This window comes from Mizuhopecten yessoensis, unplaced genomic scaffold (genome assembly GCF_002113885.1).
Source record: "Mizuhopecten yessoensis strain PY_sf001 unplaced genomic scaffold, ASM211388v2 scaffold8393, whole genome shotgun sequence".
NCBI classification, from domain to species: Eukaryota; Metazoa; Mollusca; class Bivalvia; order Pectinida; family Pectinidae; genus Mizuhopecten; species Mizuhopecten yessoensis.
In genome coordinates, this window is record NW_018407525.1 from 37,352 (window position 1) to 55,188 (window position 17,837).

The following is a 17,837-nucleotide window of genomic DNA, read 5'->3' on the forward strand; positions in this document are numbered from 1 at the left end:
GTCTAACGCCCCTCCCCCCCTTCCCCCTCCCTGTCTAACCACCTCTGCTAAGTCATTCTTAGGCCACTTCCCTCATTCAAATTATATTTATTTCTGTGTTTAAAAGACAGCAATGACTAAACTCAAGTTTAAAAACTCAATATTTCTAGAGAAAGTTTGAAATTGAAACTTAAATAACCTGTTTCAGAATACCCCCATGTGTAAAAGATTATTCACACATTTTAAAGCACATTAATTCAGCATTTAGCACCATTTTATTGTTCAGTTTAATAAATGTGCTCATTCCAAGTGTATGATATTTGTTAGCTGGCCTCTGCATGAAGTTGTGCTAGCTGTCATTAAGTTTCATATTCAGCCTCCCCAGATTTGAAAATGTTTTTTGTTGAGTCAAAGTAGGATTTTTGAATTTTTGAATTTTGTCATAGGTTGGTTGTCTCTTCATAACTGTTATACCCTGCACAACAAGACTATGAACAGCAAGTAGCCCCTCAGCACCACAGAACAAGCTATTACAAAAGTTGCACATGTATGTGAGTATCATAATCTGTATGTGTATGTGTCACATCAGTGATTAATCTAGGTTTTTGGGGAAAGTGCAGAATCTAAAACGGCCGCCCATACTAAACCTTCAAAAAAGTCACTTTGTAGCCTTTGCAAGGTATGTATTTATGAATCTAGACAGTTGTCACTGGTTTTGAACTTCAAATATTAAAGTTTTTGGCTAAAATGTTTGGTAATTAACATATAAGTAAATGATTTAGTTGTGCGATTCCTTTATGAAATATTTGTATTGGGTAAATTTATGCAGTAAAAAGAGGCTAAATGTAACGTTTATAACAAAATATAATTACTAGTTTAAATGTTAAACTGTATATATCAAATATTTCAAAAGTAACAGAATGCATTTAAAAATGGGAATAAAAAGGGATATTCAGCCTAAATGTAGTTTTGTACACACTGAATGTCAGCAGCATGTCCCATCAGAAACCATGCTCAGACCTAGAGTACCTCCCGGCACATCAAGTCCTGGGTCCGCCCCTGGTCAAATATATGGAAATGCTATTGTCCATTAGCAGATGAATAAATGATATAAATATGAACATAATTACCACGCAGAAAATTCAACAGCATCAAGAATGAATGTTTAATCAATAAAATATATTTGAAATGAGAAATCAAGAATGACAGGCAAACAGGCTGGGTGTATTTTTCGACGGCATCTACTCCTCCTGTTTGAAACGCGTCTAGAATGTTCGTATCTAGCATGTCCTTTATTACAAGCACTTGACATTCAGTACGTTCAGTGTAATAAGTGACAAATTCAGCTCTATTTCTCCTCAAATTTTCATATGTTGCTCGAAGAGTAATGTATGCGTCACTGAAACTTGTTTCACATTCAGCATTACAGTTATGAATTTCTAAGTTAATGAAACGAGCGACCTCAGGATAAGCCGTAACAAGTTTAAGAATTTTTTGGACGACTTTCTCCTCCCTAGATTCCTAGAAATTTCCGTAGGCTTAGGCCTCTAGAATTCACATAGTTGGAACTGGTGGCCATTCTTTTTCGGGTGCGACGAAACACCGAAACGGACGGAAACCGACCGAAACGAAACCGAAACGGAGTCGAAATGGAAAACATAAGCTATTTTGGGTGCGATGAATCACCAAAACGGACCGAAACGGATCAATCGGATCGAAACGGACCGAAACGAAACCGAAATGGTTGGTTGGTTGGTTGGTTAAAGGGTATATAGACTCCTTTTCACGGGCGAAGCCCGTGTTCTGGCGTCTTGAGGCAACAGTGTCTACCTCACTGGAACCGGGGCTGCCTGGGACCGTCGCTGACCAGGACCGTTGCATATTGTGGCGTTTTCATACACTTGTTTTACCAAACATCTGCAATGATTTGCATCAATATGTGACTAATGTTTAGCATGGGAAAGTACCAGCATCAAATTATCAAGACAAACGGATTATGATCATTGTTTTTAATACAAAAAGTGTAGCAGACCTCATAATGCGGAGTTGGAATATAACAGTAATTACCTCCCTTCGATCATGTAGATCTATGTAAAATGAACAACGAAATACTAAAAATATACATCTAATAACATACACGGTCCTGAGCGGGGACATCCTTATCAGGAAATCGAATGTTAAATATATCCGTTGTAAGTCTTCACATTAGTAAAGATAGCAATGCATACTGTCAAAAAGGGAAGTCATAATGACTTTTAAATGCAAAAATAGGCAAAAAAACGACGAATTACTAAATATATACATCTTATAACATACACGGTCCCCAGCGTGGACAATCCTGATAAGAAAATCAAATGTTAAATATATCCGTATATTCTTCGTAATATAAGTTAAGTTAGGTATCAACACGGTTAAAAGATGTGTCATCATGACTTTTGAATGGAAAATAGGTAAAGTAAACGGCGAAATACTAAATATAAACATCTTACAATAAACACGGTCCTGAGCGGGGACATCCTGATGAAGAAATCAAATGTTAAATACATCCGGTCTTTTTCGTCATATAAGTTAAGTTAGGGATGAACACGGTTAAAAGATGTGTCATTATGATTTTCATAAGAGAAATAAGTAACTCGAAACACAAAATACTGAATGTATACATCTTATAACATACACGGTCCTGAGCGGGGACATCCTGATCAGGAAATCAAATGTTTAATATATCCGTTGTGAATCTTCTCTTTAGTAAAGTTAGCAACGAATACGGTCAAACGATGTATCATAAAGATTTTGTAATGAAAAATAGGTAAAATGAACAACGAAATACTAAAAATATACATCTAATAACATACAGGTCCTGAGCGGGGACATCCTTATCAGGAAATCGAATGTTAAATATATCCGTTGTAAGTGTTCACATTAGTAAATATAGCAATGCATACGCTCTAAAGAGAAGTCATTATGACTTTTTTAATGCAAAAACAGGCAAAAACCCCGACCAAAAACTTAATACATCCATCTTATAACATACACGGTCCCGAGCGTGGACATCCTGATCAGGAAATCAAATGTTAAATATATCCTTTTATTTTTCGTAATATAAGTTAAGTTAGGGATAAACACGGTTAAAAGATGTGTCATTATGATTTTTAAAAGAAGAAATAAGTAACTCGAAACACAAAATACCATATATATACACATCTTACAATAAACACGGTCCTGAGCGGGGACATCCTGATGAAGAATATATCCGGGTTTTTGTGTCATATAAGTTAAGTTAGGGATGAACACGGTTAAAAGATGTGTCATTATGATTTTTAAAAGAAAAATAGCCGAAATCGACATTGATTTTATGGACAACTCGTACACATTTTACACCTTTGTGTGCATACGCTTCATTGGTCATTTGTCTGATGAAGGTGACCGTGTACATATCGTACTAGTCATCGAAACGTCACATAGAAAATTGTATTGGTTGTTTAAAAAGAACTTCTTATAATCAAATGGAGATTATTTCCGTACTTATTCATCAACTACACAAAGGTTATAAGGCGAACGGTCAAGACAGGTGTCATGATATTTTACACATAAAAGCAATGGTAAAATACATTATTCATTCATTTTATAACGTATACCCTCTCGAGCGTTGCGCTGAGGTAAGAGATGGATTAATCTGATTTAAAAAAATAGAAAATAAACTATGTCTATAATATAATATCATGTTAATGTCATATAATAGTGTATACGGTTCTAAGCAGTGACATCCTGATCAGGAAATCAAATGCTCAATATATCTGTAGCTATTTATCACATCAAGAAAGGTAGTAATGAATAAGGCCAAGAGAGGTGTCATATGATCATGACCGAGGACATCCGATCAGAAAATGATATAAATTGTGAATTGATAATAATGGGTCAAATGCATTCAGACAGCAATGTATAGAGTCAAGAGACAGGTAAATGCGATTGAGAAGCAAATTGTCTTCCTTATAACTGCTTTTGGTAGTGTATACGGTTCTGAGTGAGGACATCTTGATCAGGTTTTCGAAAAATCAGCACGTATTCTTTTCTTCCTTGTGGGAGTGACGAATTTTCATTCCATGCCTATTTGAATCAAGAGGTCCTACTGACTTAAGATAGAGAGGGTCGCCTTGAGAATGCCAGACGGAGGTCATTTATTGGCTCTCACCAGTTACCTCAGCGACTAATTTGATAGGGCATTGGGGGTTTACTTTGTGATGGTGACTGGAATTTAAACTTTGACTGCGCATGTATACATGGCTAGTATTCAATTCTACATTTGCATATGTTATTTCGGAAAAAAATCGACCTGAACGCGAAGGAGTTAAGGGGGAACTTTTCGCTTATTTAACATACATCACGTTTTCGATTCATCTACATAGTGTTTTCGCTTCTTCGTCATCCTGCAATCCTAGTTTTCTCTTCCTACTTTCTCTTCATCATGATATAGAAACATTTTATGGTTCCCCATTGAATATCATATATATGTCACGAGTTTTGAGGAATAAGGATATTTTTCACGAGTGCAGAGTACGAGTGCAAATATCGATATATTCTGCCACATATATGAAATATATATGGTATTCAACGGAAAACTATTTAATATTCAAATTCTGACTTTTTAAAAGTAATACGAAGCAAGTATGACTGCATCAAAAAGAAATAAGAGGCGTAAGATTTATGCAGTGAAGATATAAGGTTTTATGAAATTGATAATGATTAATCCCTACACAGGACCGTGAACGCTCACAGCTTAAGTTATAAACTATACGGCATATAACTATTCTTATAAGTCGTGGTTCTATTTCCTCAATTAATACAACCACTTAAATGACCATATACACTGAACATTATCTTCCTTTAGTTTATAAATGTATAAATGAAAAATATCTACGCTATTTCCTGATAAGAATGTCCCAGATGAGGACCGTATACACTATAAAATGTAGTTATAAGATATCCAACTGTTATATCATGCTCCAAGTCCTGACGAGTTATCCTATCTTGACGGTCCTCACCAGCCCCGGTCCTGCTCAGCCCCGGTTCCAGTGAGAGACAGCGCAGCTGTCTGACGCCACTCTAGATCTCTTGTGGGGGTAAGTCGGGCCCTCGGTGATTCAAAATGACCTTGCCCGTCCAGGTCACGCCCTAAGGTCGGTCAGCTCCTCATATTAGATGCGGATAGGCTGTCACAGTTACATACAGCACGTATACGGGAGCGTGGAACACGTCCTTTAAACAGCTTCACTGTCCTCCTATGGAAACCGAAATGGAAACCACAGCTATTTAAAGGGAATTCAATAGTTTAGATTGTGGGTGAACAAAACGGACCCCGATCAGAACCGAAACGAAAGTGTTTTTTTTGGTAAATTTGAGCTGTGTTTCTTTATTTGTTATGTAGGCCTATATATTGTGTATATCATATATGCCAAATACATACAATAATGTTATATAAATACAAGCACATGACTAGATGTTTCCACCTTTTAATATATTTTTTTCTCAGTTGGATTTCTTGGCTCATTTTGATTTTATTTTCAATTTATTTAACGCTTAAAATATTGATAAAGTTGTCCATTTAAATGAGTAATCCATACTTATCTCAGCATAAAAAAATGCTTTTGACGGTATAGACACACTGTTAAATTTTGTGTAAATGGTTTTAAGATTTATAAATGGATAATTATATCAACATTTTCAACACAATTGTGTTCTATTTGTGTACCGAATGTTTGGAAATGGGTTAGTCTTCTTTTCCCTCTTCTTTTTTTTTTAATTTTGTCTAGCGAATGTGAAATTATGGCGCATATGAAGCTGTAGAACAAATCATTATATCATACTGTTAAATGGAATACTTTGAAGGCATGTCACTGTTGAAAAGAAGACAACGAAATTAAATAAAATTAACGTTTTAATATATATATAAACAAGCAAATAAAACAATACATATATAAGATGTATGTTAAAAATCAAATTATACGAACAAATACTAAATTAGAAATATAAATTAAAATTATAAAGATTGCATTAGAAATATAAACATTACATTAGAAATAAAAACATAACATTAGAAATATAAAATGGACATTTTCGTAAAAAAATAAATGTATATCTACATTCCGAAAGCATCAGCTACACATTGCGTGCACCCATGGCTTGGGATCGCAGACCCTGCTTTCTTAAGCCCCATTTTATTTTTTATTTATTTGATAAATTTCATTATTTTTTAAATATATACACAGATCTTCACTTTAAAAAAAGTGCACCTGACGAGGTGAGAAGCTGTGAATTAAATATACTTATCGATACAAATTGAATAATCACAATGATACTGGTGCACCCAACGAGATGACGAAGGAGACTTAGAATAAATAAATAATCGTGTATGTTTCCGTATGAAATAATCACATATTTAATAAAATGTTCAAAATAAACACACACTATCAAAGTATTTTTTAAATTAATGCACATTTCTTCACTTTAAAAAAAAGTGCACCTGACGAGGTGAGAAGCTGTGAATTAATTTGAATATACTTATCGATAAAAATTGAATAATCACAATGACTAAAAATGAAGATACAGGTGCACTCGACGAGATGACGAAGGATGAGTCCGTATGAAATAATCACATAATTAATAAAATGTTCAATCCAAATCCAACTAACGGAACAAAATTGAATCGAGATAATTGTCACAGCGTGTGCCAGTGAGCGACCGATTAATTGAGGAGGATTTGTGGTATTAATTATGGCGTGACACTAATTAGTTAATTTTGCTGTGTATTCGCCATGACACAGCAGGTTGATGGTAATTATTTACCTGTGTCGACACAGGGTTCCGTATAAGTTTGTCTTAATTGCCCGAACGATGCGGTCGTACGAAGGCTAATCCCGATTGTGTTCTATTCTAGTCACTTGTATTGCATATTAAACTGAAAAATACCATAGTTACATGTAATATATACGTCTCTGAAAATACTAAGAAAACCACAATAACTGAGAGAATATGAATGCATCTTGCTAGGTAGTTGTTGATGTGTCGTAAAGTTGTGAGAATACTTATCCTTTCTTACCTACATTTTTTACATTAACATGAACTTAGGAAAATGAAATGAAATCTATATAGTTTACGTAATGTTTCAATAAATACCTATTTTCTCATTGGTCCTAGATAACAGTTAATCTTTAGAAGGATTCGACGTGAATTAAATCATATTTTATATTTGTCAACACGGATGATGGACTTAAATTCTTGACATAATAAAAACGTAATTAATGAATGAATTCGACCTCATATTTTGAAAGTACCTTCGATTTCGATGTGTTGTTAGTCAATCAGGTAACACTTAATAAGTCATTTCCTTAAATTGACTTCGCAGTTTTCTCTACCTTAGTCAATGAAAACTGACATCTGATTCTAATCAGAGTTTTAACTGGTCGTCTAATAATTAATAACACGAACAGAGTGTAATTAGCTACTGACTAGTATAGCTATATCGGTCAGTCGAACCCAACCAACCTTTGTTGCCAGACAGTGTGTCTACGCAGTTTATCATTGAAATAAAGAACTTGAACCCTGTAAATAAAAATATTTAGCAACTGTGGTCATAACCGTTGAATGAACAACTGTTTTAAAGAAGTTGCGTAAACTGGTTTACGATCGACTTTATCGAGATTTGTTTAATGTGTGACACGCCAGAGGTAAAACAATATTTGATTGGCAATATATAGTGCAGCATACATTTGTATAATAGAGTACAACATATTTGAATAGATCGCATTGAACATCATTTTCATTTTTATATTAAGTAGCTTCATTAATCTTTTTGTTTAAATATAAATCGTTGCTTCCAGGAAAGAAATGATAAATAAAATTTCAAGCTGTCTCAGCATTACATAGAACCTGTATAGGATCTAATGTAGTTCCTACTATCTAAAATAGTATTTTATTTCATTTCAGTTACGCACACATATGTATAGTACAAACCTCTTCTCGTGTTAATATCAAAACATTTAACGTTTTAAGTGGAGTTGGTGTACACTTATGTATCAGTACATGGTAAAAATTTAAGTCATCGTCAATATCAATCAATATGTGCCGCGTAAATGACACATTTTTCAGTTAAAAAGGATGCATTATAGTCTATATTTTATAGCAAATCTACATATCCTTAAATCAGTTATGTCATGATCACCTACCGTGTTTCGGAACTCCTCGTGGTTTATACGACTGGACCATATAGGGTGCGCTGATTTATGGATAAACATAATTCATTTATGGCTATCCAAAAATTATTTATGGATATTAAAAAACAAGAGTAACAATGGATATCCATAATTAATTTTTGAACATCCGTAAATCATTTGCTTATATCCATAAATCGAATTATGGATATCCATAAATCGAATTATGGATATCCATAAATCGAATTATGGATATTAAAATTAATTATGGACATTTAGAATTATTTATGGATATCCATAAATTAATTATGGATATCCATAAATAGTGACTGTTTTCCGCTTTGGCTTGCCATACGTTTTATGCGTGCCGCCTTCCGCCTTATTCGGCTTCCGTATTATCTGTTAAATTAACAATCTATAAATAAAGAAAATATTAAAGTGTTACTGATAGGCAATTATCCTAAGGTTGTAAGTTTTGAAATTGGTTTTGAGTGCCGTTATTTATTGTTGTACGTCTGCCACTGTGTATATTAGAGAAAGTAGATGCATTTTATTACATGTACGTACGCGTATGATAACAAAGAGTTTGTAGGGACCTTCGGTCACTTCGAACAAAATGAATAAATATAGTTGAACTTGTTCGAATTATACGAAATTATGCTTCAGAAAATCTTAATTTAAAAAATCAGTGTCGACAAAGCACTGATTCAGTCCGTCGTGAACGGCATGACATCCTCTACCAGGTCGATACGAAAACAATGTGGTACAGAACATTTAAACATTTGAAAAAGTACATAGCTGATATGCTACTCTTATCTGAACTTCCATGTAAATTGACCATACACATGATTCATTTTGTGGGTATCATATAATCGATATCGCGAAGCAGAACTATTATGTTTGTGTATCACAGGGAGTTTTAAAAAGGTGTATGCACATAACTATGTAAAGGAGTGTTTATTCAATATGGTCTCCCTAATTCGGTGCTTTCATGGTGTGCATTTATTGATAATGGTCAATCCTGAGATTTCAGAAGTTTTTGATGCATTACCTTTACATAAAACAGGCAAACATTAAATAAATCTTTGTTGGCATAAAATTGAAATATGCTAATCAAAACTGCAGAAAAGACGTTGCTCTCTGCTAACAGATCGCGCCTACATTTCGTACTTGTCTCCCAAAGTCTGCATTATTATGGTCGGACATTACCATTAGTTGTGATTCTGCAACATCAACACCCTGTCATTTCAAAACCATTAAACACAGTAGTCGTTCATATCCTGCGAGAATGAGAAATATAAATGATTTTGTTTGATAAAGATGACTTTGTTATTTAATAATTGTTACCTTGAGTATTCACTGTCACGGTATATATTTATTCATGCATGTGTCTTCAAAATACGATTACTATTTGATAAGATTAACAGAAGTCAGAAATGAAAGTCTTGATTGACTGATGTTGAAATATGCCAATGAGCAGTGAAAAGTGCATTGCTCAGAGCACAAAGAATTGAGGTTTCAATCCTCCTTATCCCCATAAGTCTGTGTTTTAATTTTCGACGTTGATTTCCGCAACAATCAACAGATTTTCAGTTTTATCCCTTTTTATATTTTCAAATGAAAGGACGAAAGGCGATTTCACACGAAACCTTCAAAACTTTCTCGGTGATCAAAATATGAGTGTTTATTCAAAATGGTCTCCCTAAGTCGGTGCTTTCATATTGTACATTTATTTATAATGGTTTATCCAGAGATTTCAGAAGTTTTTTGATGCATTACTTGTACATAAGGCAGACATTAAATAAATCCTTTTAGGCAGAAAATTGAAATATGCCTATCAAAACTGTTGAAAAGAGGTTGTTTTAAAAGAAGCTAACATATAGCGCATACATTTGTTTTACCTGTCCCTAAGTGTGCATTACCATGGTCGGGAATTACTAATGATTGTTATTCTGCGGCATCACCACCTTTTGATTGCAAAACCATTAAACAAAGTAGTCGTTTATATCTTACTCTCTTAAATATTTCATATACGAGAATGAGAAATAAAAAAAAGAAGAAATTGAAATATGCCAATGACCCGTGAAAGGCGCACTGCTCAGAAAACAACGAATTAAGGCTTCAATTCTCCTTGTCTGGCTAAAGAAACCCTCCATACCCGATGCAATGTTCTGTAGAATTTCAACCCTACTGCCTACGTTTATGATAGAAAAAAGGCGTTCTTGTTGTCTACCAATAACTTTACGTTTTGACCTTTGACCTGATCGACTTTGCTGTACATTTTGCAGCCTCCAGCTCTCTATATGTTGATCTGAGCGACATTTCATTCTCACTTCACGTACCTACGACATTTATAGCCTAATGAAATGGATCACTGTTTACTAACTTTGCATTTGAGGGTTTACCCGAGACCTCATCAGAAACGATACTTGCTACCGTAGACAGTCCTACATTAGATACACCATCGCCCATCACAGCGCTTCCCTCGCATGGGGACTAACGTCTATTGCCATCCAGGGCATCAATGACAGGTGTGTTATCGGGAAACTCCCTATTCTCGAAAGGGAGATAAATACACGAGGAGACACACACCCCATACCCGATGCAAAAGTATCAGTGCATAAGACAGCAGTGCATGTGCGTGTTTCCTTCAGTGTGGACCCTTCGTCATTCACCTGACGCAGGTTCAATAACCAGAACTCTATCTCATCTGGGGCTCCTTTTGGCAACATTACACACGCATTCCAGCTCGCTTTGGATGGTTAACAGTCTGGCCCGATAGCCAATCACAGTCTGCATTGAAATAATCATACCTACAATACCTGCTACGTACCTGGCACTGAAACAAAGTTGACCTCTGTGAGTGGCAAGTGCCATCATGTGATCTAACCAAAATCAGCAAGCGCTCTAGCCTGCCATTGGTCTCCCTGACCACGCCCTTACTCATCGACCACATGTACCCAAGAATGTTGTACATACATATGTACCTGCCTGGCCCCGTCCTCTGTCGTCTGACCGCCAATACATCATCTAAATGCATTGCTAACTTTTGAACGCACGTGCGTTACAACCTCCGGATCCCTCAACACCTTTGTAATGGCACACATGTTGTACCCTGCCGTGGCGATACTGAAAGGGAGAACATTGAATACATAATAGTTCATTTCACCATTGACGACATATGAAAAACCCAAATACTTACGGTGCTCGGGGAAAAGTTCTATATGGTGATTTGCTGATTTTAGATCAAAAGTATACAGGAAATAACCAAACTCAAACATGTCTCGAGCTACTTTTGCGTCTTCATATTTAAATTCAAACTTATGCAAAAACAAATTTGTGTGCCTAAATTGCCCTGCAATCCAAAACTAGGCGTGGTTTATCGGACTTGTTGTACGCTACAGTGAGCGGATTGACTACGTCAGGGGCCGATGTTTTTATTCCAGATATATATTTCCAACGTAACAGCTTTTGATTTTCTGACTGGACGAACTCGGGATTTTGCCTTGCCGACTTAATATTATGCAAATTAACAACTGGTGGAAAAACGGGATTTTCCAAATGATTGAACTTGCTTCTCAGTCTGCCAACGGACGAATAATTCGCCTCCGTTGTAGGAAAATTGTTGGCAACTTGTTCACTGTTTACGATAACTTCATCATTGTGAAATCTACTTTCAGTCATACTGGACTCACTTTGCGTACGAAACACCGATTTATCAGAGGATGCAGACTCAACACAAACATGCACAGAATTTGCCAAAAATACTTATCTTTCTGACACCCACTGTTGTCGATGTCACGGGATAGTGGGTCAGTCCATCTCCCAATGTCCGGGTTTACCATAGGCAAAACACATACCTTGTGACCTTGGCGACACGCCTGGCCAGTAGTAGACATAGACATGCTCCTGGTGTCGTCATACGTCATACGGCGTGTATCTGCTCCTCCCACGTCCGGTTTTAGATTTTGTTAGCTTTCAGTGGTTTTTTTTGCTCTGGCTCTGGTCCTGTCTATTTTTTTTCTCATCGTCCGAGTCAGAGGCTATAGGATTGGCAACATATCCTTCAACTGCCTTCCAACCGGCTTCGGACATGTTTGCCAATTTTACAAGTTTCTGGCGATAATTAAGTAAGTACCCTCGGCTATTTTGGCTTTTGACGAAGAGGGTTCTGTTTCGGCCAACTGGATTGCGTCTACTAACTTGGATTTCACTTTTTCGTTGAACTTATGTTGATCCTCACAACTTTTCTTGGCGAATTTGTGGGGCTCGGCACACAAAATGTTTTGTGGAATTCTGCACAATTGAGCTTCTGAATTGTCACAAAGCCTATTTTCCTAGGTGCTAAACCTAGCAGACATTAACTGGTCCGACTGAGTAAGAATCTGATTTTGAGAAGATTCCAAAGGCGATTTAACTTGTGTAGAAATAGAAAGTTGAACTTCGGGATCCATGACAGCTAATTTAGCATGACCGCTCTGTACGGGACGACGGCTAGAAATAACCACAAACTCGCATTACACTGCGAAACGTCATAGCACACAGCACGTGCTACACTTGCTAAACGTGTCGAACAAGACTAGCGAGCCGCGGGAATATCTTAATACTTTGCAGAAAATCTATAAACAGGTGAGCCTTCAGTTTCGGATTTCCCAATGGGCTATATTTAATTTTAATTGTATATTAGCCGCCGGGGGTATTGCCACCAATTTTGTGTGGCCAAACTGACCACATCAGAGATATTTTGATACGGACAATAGTTTTAAAAGTCATTAGAATGAGTTCTTAAAAGGTACAGAACAGCCAGAAATGTTGCTACTAGAACGAAATATCACTTTCACTATGGTCATGTTCTGTTAAGATAAGACTGTTTGGAGGTCATGTTCTAGTAACGTTTAACTGTTTGAAGGTCATGTTCGCGTAACATAAGACTGACTGGAGGTCACGTTCTTGTAATATTAGACGGATTGGAGGCCATGTTCTAGTAACATGACCCTGTTCGGAGGTCATGTTCTGGTAACATTACACTGATTGGAGGTCATGTTCTGGTAACATTAGACTGACTGGAGGTCATGTTCCTGTAACATTAGTTTGGAAGTCATGTTCTGGTAACATTACACTGGCTGAAGGTCATGTTCTGCTAACATTAAACTCTTTGGAGGTCATGTTCTTGTAATATTAGACGGTCTGGATTTCATGTTCTGGTAACATTAGACGGGTTAGAGGTCCTGTTCTTGTAACATTAGACGCGTTGGAGGTCATGTTCTGATAATATCAGACGGATTGGAGGTCATGTTCTGGTAACATTAAACTGGTTAGAGTTCATGTTCTTGTAACATTAGACTGACTTGAGGTCACGTTCTTGTAATATTCGACTGATTGGAGCACATGTTCTGGTAACATTAGACTGCTTGGGGGTCATATTCAGCTGACATTATACTGATTGGAGGTCATGTTCTAGTAACATTAGACGGGTTAGAGGTCATGTTCTGGTAACATTAGACGGGTTAGAGATCATGTTCTGGTAACATTACACTGATTGGATGTCATGTTTTGGTAACATTAGACTTTTTGAAGGTCATGTTCTTGTAATATTCGACTGATTGGAGCTCATGTTCTGGTAACATTAGACTGCTTGGAGGTCATGTTCTGCTAACATTATACTGATTGGAGATCATGTTCTGGTAACATGAGAATAATTGGAGACCATGTTCTGTTAACATCAGACTGTTTGGAGGTCATGTTCTGGTAACATTACACTGATTTGAGGTCATGTTCTAGTAACATTAGACTTTTTGGAGGTCATGTTCTTGTAACATTAGACTGACCGGAGGTCACGTTCTTGTAATATAAGACGGATTGTAGGTCATATTCTAGTAACATGACCCTGTTTGGAGGCCATGTTCTGGTAACATTACACTGATTGGAGGTCATGTTCTGGTAACATTAGACGGATTAGAGGTCATGTTCTGGTAACATTAGACTGATTGGAGGTCATGTTCTGGTAACATTAGACTGATTGGAGATCATGTTCTGGTTACATTAGACTGACTAGAGGTCAAGTCCTGGTAACATTAGACTGCTTGGAGGTCATGTTCTGCTAACATTAGACTGACTGGAAGTAATGTTTTAGTAACATTAGACTCTTTGGAGGTCATGTTCTGGTAACATTAGACTATTTGGAGGTCAAGTTCGTGTAAAATGAGACTGTTTGGAGGTCATGTTATATTAACATTACACTGATTGGAGGTCATGTTCTGGTAACATTAGACTGATTGGAGATCATGTTCTGGTTACATTAGACTGACTAGAGGTCAAGTCCTGGTAACATTAGACTGCTTGGAGGTCATGTTCTGCTAACATTAGACTGACTGGAAGTAATGTTTTAGTAACATTAGACTCTTTGGAGGTCATGTTCTGGTAACATTAGACTATTTGGAGGTCAAGTTCGTGTAAAATGAGACTGTTTGGAGGTCATGTTATATTAACATTACACTGATTGGAGGTCATGTTCTGGTAACATTAGACTGATTGGAGATCATGTTCTGGTTACATTAGACTGACTAGAGGTCAAGTCCTGGTAACATTAGACTGCTTGGAGGTCATGTTCTGCTAACATTATACTGATTGGAGATCATGTTCTGGTAACATGAGAATAATTGGAGACCATGTTCTGTTAACATCAGACTGTTTGGAGGTCATGTTCGTGTAAAATGAGACTGTTTGGAGGTCATGTTATATTAACATTTCACTGATTGGGGGTCATGTTCTGGTAACATTACACTGATTGGAGGTCATGTTCTGGTAACATTACACTGAATGCAGGTCATCTATTCTTGTTCTGATAACATTTTGCCGATTTGAGTTCATGTTCTTGTAACATTATACTGATTGGAGGTCATGTTCTAGTAACATTATACTCTTTTGAGGTCATGTTCTTGTAACATTAGACGGATTGGAGGTCATTCTGTGGTTGAATTAGTTTGTTTGAGTCATATTCAGAAAATGTTACACTGAAATAAGGTCATTGTCTGTTAAAATTAGACTAAATTGAGGTCATGTTTTCCTGATCTGATAACATTTGGCCGATTAAGGTTCATGTTCTTGTAACATTAGTATTTGGAGGTCATGTTCTGGTAACATTAGACTGATGTTACCGATCAGTCTAATGTTACCAGAACATGACCTCTTATCAGTCTAATGTTACCAGAACATGACCTCTAGTCAGTCTAATGTAACCAGAACATGTGACCTCCAAACAGTCTAATGTTACCAGAACTTGTCCAATCAGTCTAATGTTACCAAAACTTGAGCTTAAGACAGTCTAATAAGAGCTCTTTAATGGTATCAGATGCGTGCATATATAAAGTTACTTCCCCTTGTTACACATTGCCTTCAAATTTTTTTCGCCGGGAAGTAGACATCCAGTTTGGAAACCGGAAGTGTATCCTTGAAGCAAAGACAATTGTGTTTCAACTCATACATGAACATCTTCATAATCATAGTGAAAGCAATCCTCATGTTTTATTACTTGTTTATCAATATAAAAACTAGCATACATTTCGTAAAAAATAATCTGTTACATAAATTATGATACTAACAGCAAAGAAACATCATCCAGTGTCAAGTAGTGTAGAATAGAGCCCGGACAAGATAATGTGTCAAGTAGTGTAGGAGATAGAGCCCGGACAAGATAATGTGTCAAGTAGTGTAGGAGACAGAGCCCGGACAAGATAATGTGTCAAGTAGTGTAGGAGATAGAGCCCGGACAAGATAATGTGTCAAGTAGTGTAGGAGATAGAGCCCGGACAAGATAATGTGTCAAGTAGTGTAGGAGATAGAGCCCGGACAAGATAATGTGTCAAGTAGTGTAGGAGATAGAGCCCGGACAAGATAATGTGTCAAGTAGTGTAGGAGATAGAGCCCGGACAAGATAATGTGTCAAGTAGTGTAGGAGATAGAGCCCGGACAAGATAATGTGTCAAGTAGTGTAGGAGATAGAGCCCGGACAAGATAATGTGTCAAGTAGTGTAGGAGATAGAGCCCGGACAAGATAATGTGTCAAGTAGTGTAGGAGATAGAGCCCGGACAAGATAATGTGTCAAGTAGTGTAGGAGATAGAGCCCGGACAAGATAATGTGTCAAGTAGTGTAGGAGATAGAGCCCGGACAAGATAATGTGTCAAGTAGTGTAGGAGATAGAGCCCGGACAAGATAATGTGTCAAGTAGTGTAGGAGATAGAGCCCGGACAAGATAATGTGTCAAGTAGTGTAGGAGATAGAGCCCGGACAAGATAATGTGTCAAGTAGTGTAGGAGATAGAGCCCGGACAAGATAATGTGTCAAGTAGTGTAGGAGATAGAGCCCGGACAAGATAATGTGTCAAGTAGTGTAGGAGATAGAGCCCGGACAAGATAATGTGTCAAGTAGTGTAGGAGATAGAGCCCGGACAAGATAATGTGTCAAGTAGTGTAGGAGATAGAGCCCGGACAAGATAATGTGTCAAGTAGTGTAGGAGATAAAGCCCTGACAAGATAATGTGTCAAGTAGTGTAGGAGATAGAGCCCGGACAAGATAGAGCCCGGACAAGATAATGTGTCAAGTAGTGTAGGAGATAGAGCCCGGACAAGGTAATGTGCGTTAGGACGGATGGACACAATGCAACACTATAGTCCCTCCCCCGCCCAACCCCGTGGGGGACTTACAAGCATACTTATTTGGAATTAACAGTCACTCGAGTTCTGCATATATATATAATATTGATTTTTGCTTAAATATTACAAATTTAAATATTATTCAAAGTGTTAAACTCTGAGGCCCTGGGCATGAATCCCTCACCTGGCTATTTCAGTGTTCATGGAAAAACCCTATTTAATATATTACAAATATTTTTTCATTTTTGGATCCACCTTTGATCAGTGAATGCATGCAAGTTAACATTTTGCTATAACTTCAACATCTACTAGCTTTCTGGATCATTCAAAGCAAATTCAGTTGAAAAAACACTCAATTTTAATAACCAAATCTGACATACTGTTTAGCCCCCGATCCCTCTGTCTCTTGGGTAGGGGGGATATATTTTTAAGTTATATAACATTTAGTTCCCATCACCCAAGGATGCTTTTGACCAAAGTTGATCAAAATCCATTTTAAATAGTCATTCAGGACAAATAGCAATTTACAGTGCAGGACATCAGACCGTTGATGGCATCAACAGTTTAAATAGGTGGTCAAGTCGCTCACTAGCTTAAGTGTATTGGTCTTTCACTCGGGTGTGTGGTGTTTCATCTCACGCCGCAAAGCGAAAGGGGGAGGAGCTACAGATCCAAACGTCTGACCTACTTCCTTAGTGACGCACAAGACTACCGACAAGTTCCAAGTCACCGAGCGCACAGCATCAACCATGAAACAACTAACCGGGATTATTTTCAACCAACTTGTGCACACAGTTTATGTTTTGACAGCATGACTCATAGGTAGGGACACAGACTTCGATTACAGTGATCGAACATCAAAATAAATATCTAATATGGCTATTTTTGTTGTGTTGTCGATTTATATTCATATTTTCGAGATCGATTGTTGACTTTTACATCAGAAGGGACCTCTGACATCTAATGTAAGCATGTATCCTCCAATCCTCCTCCCCCCCCCC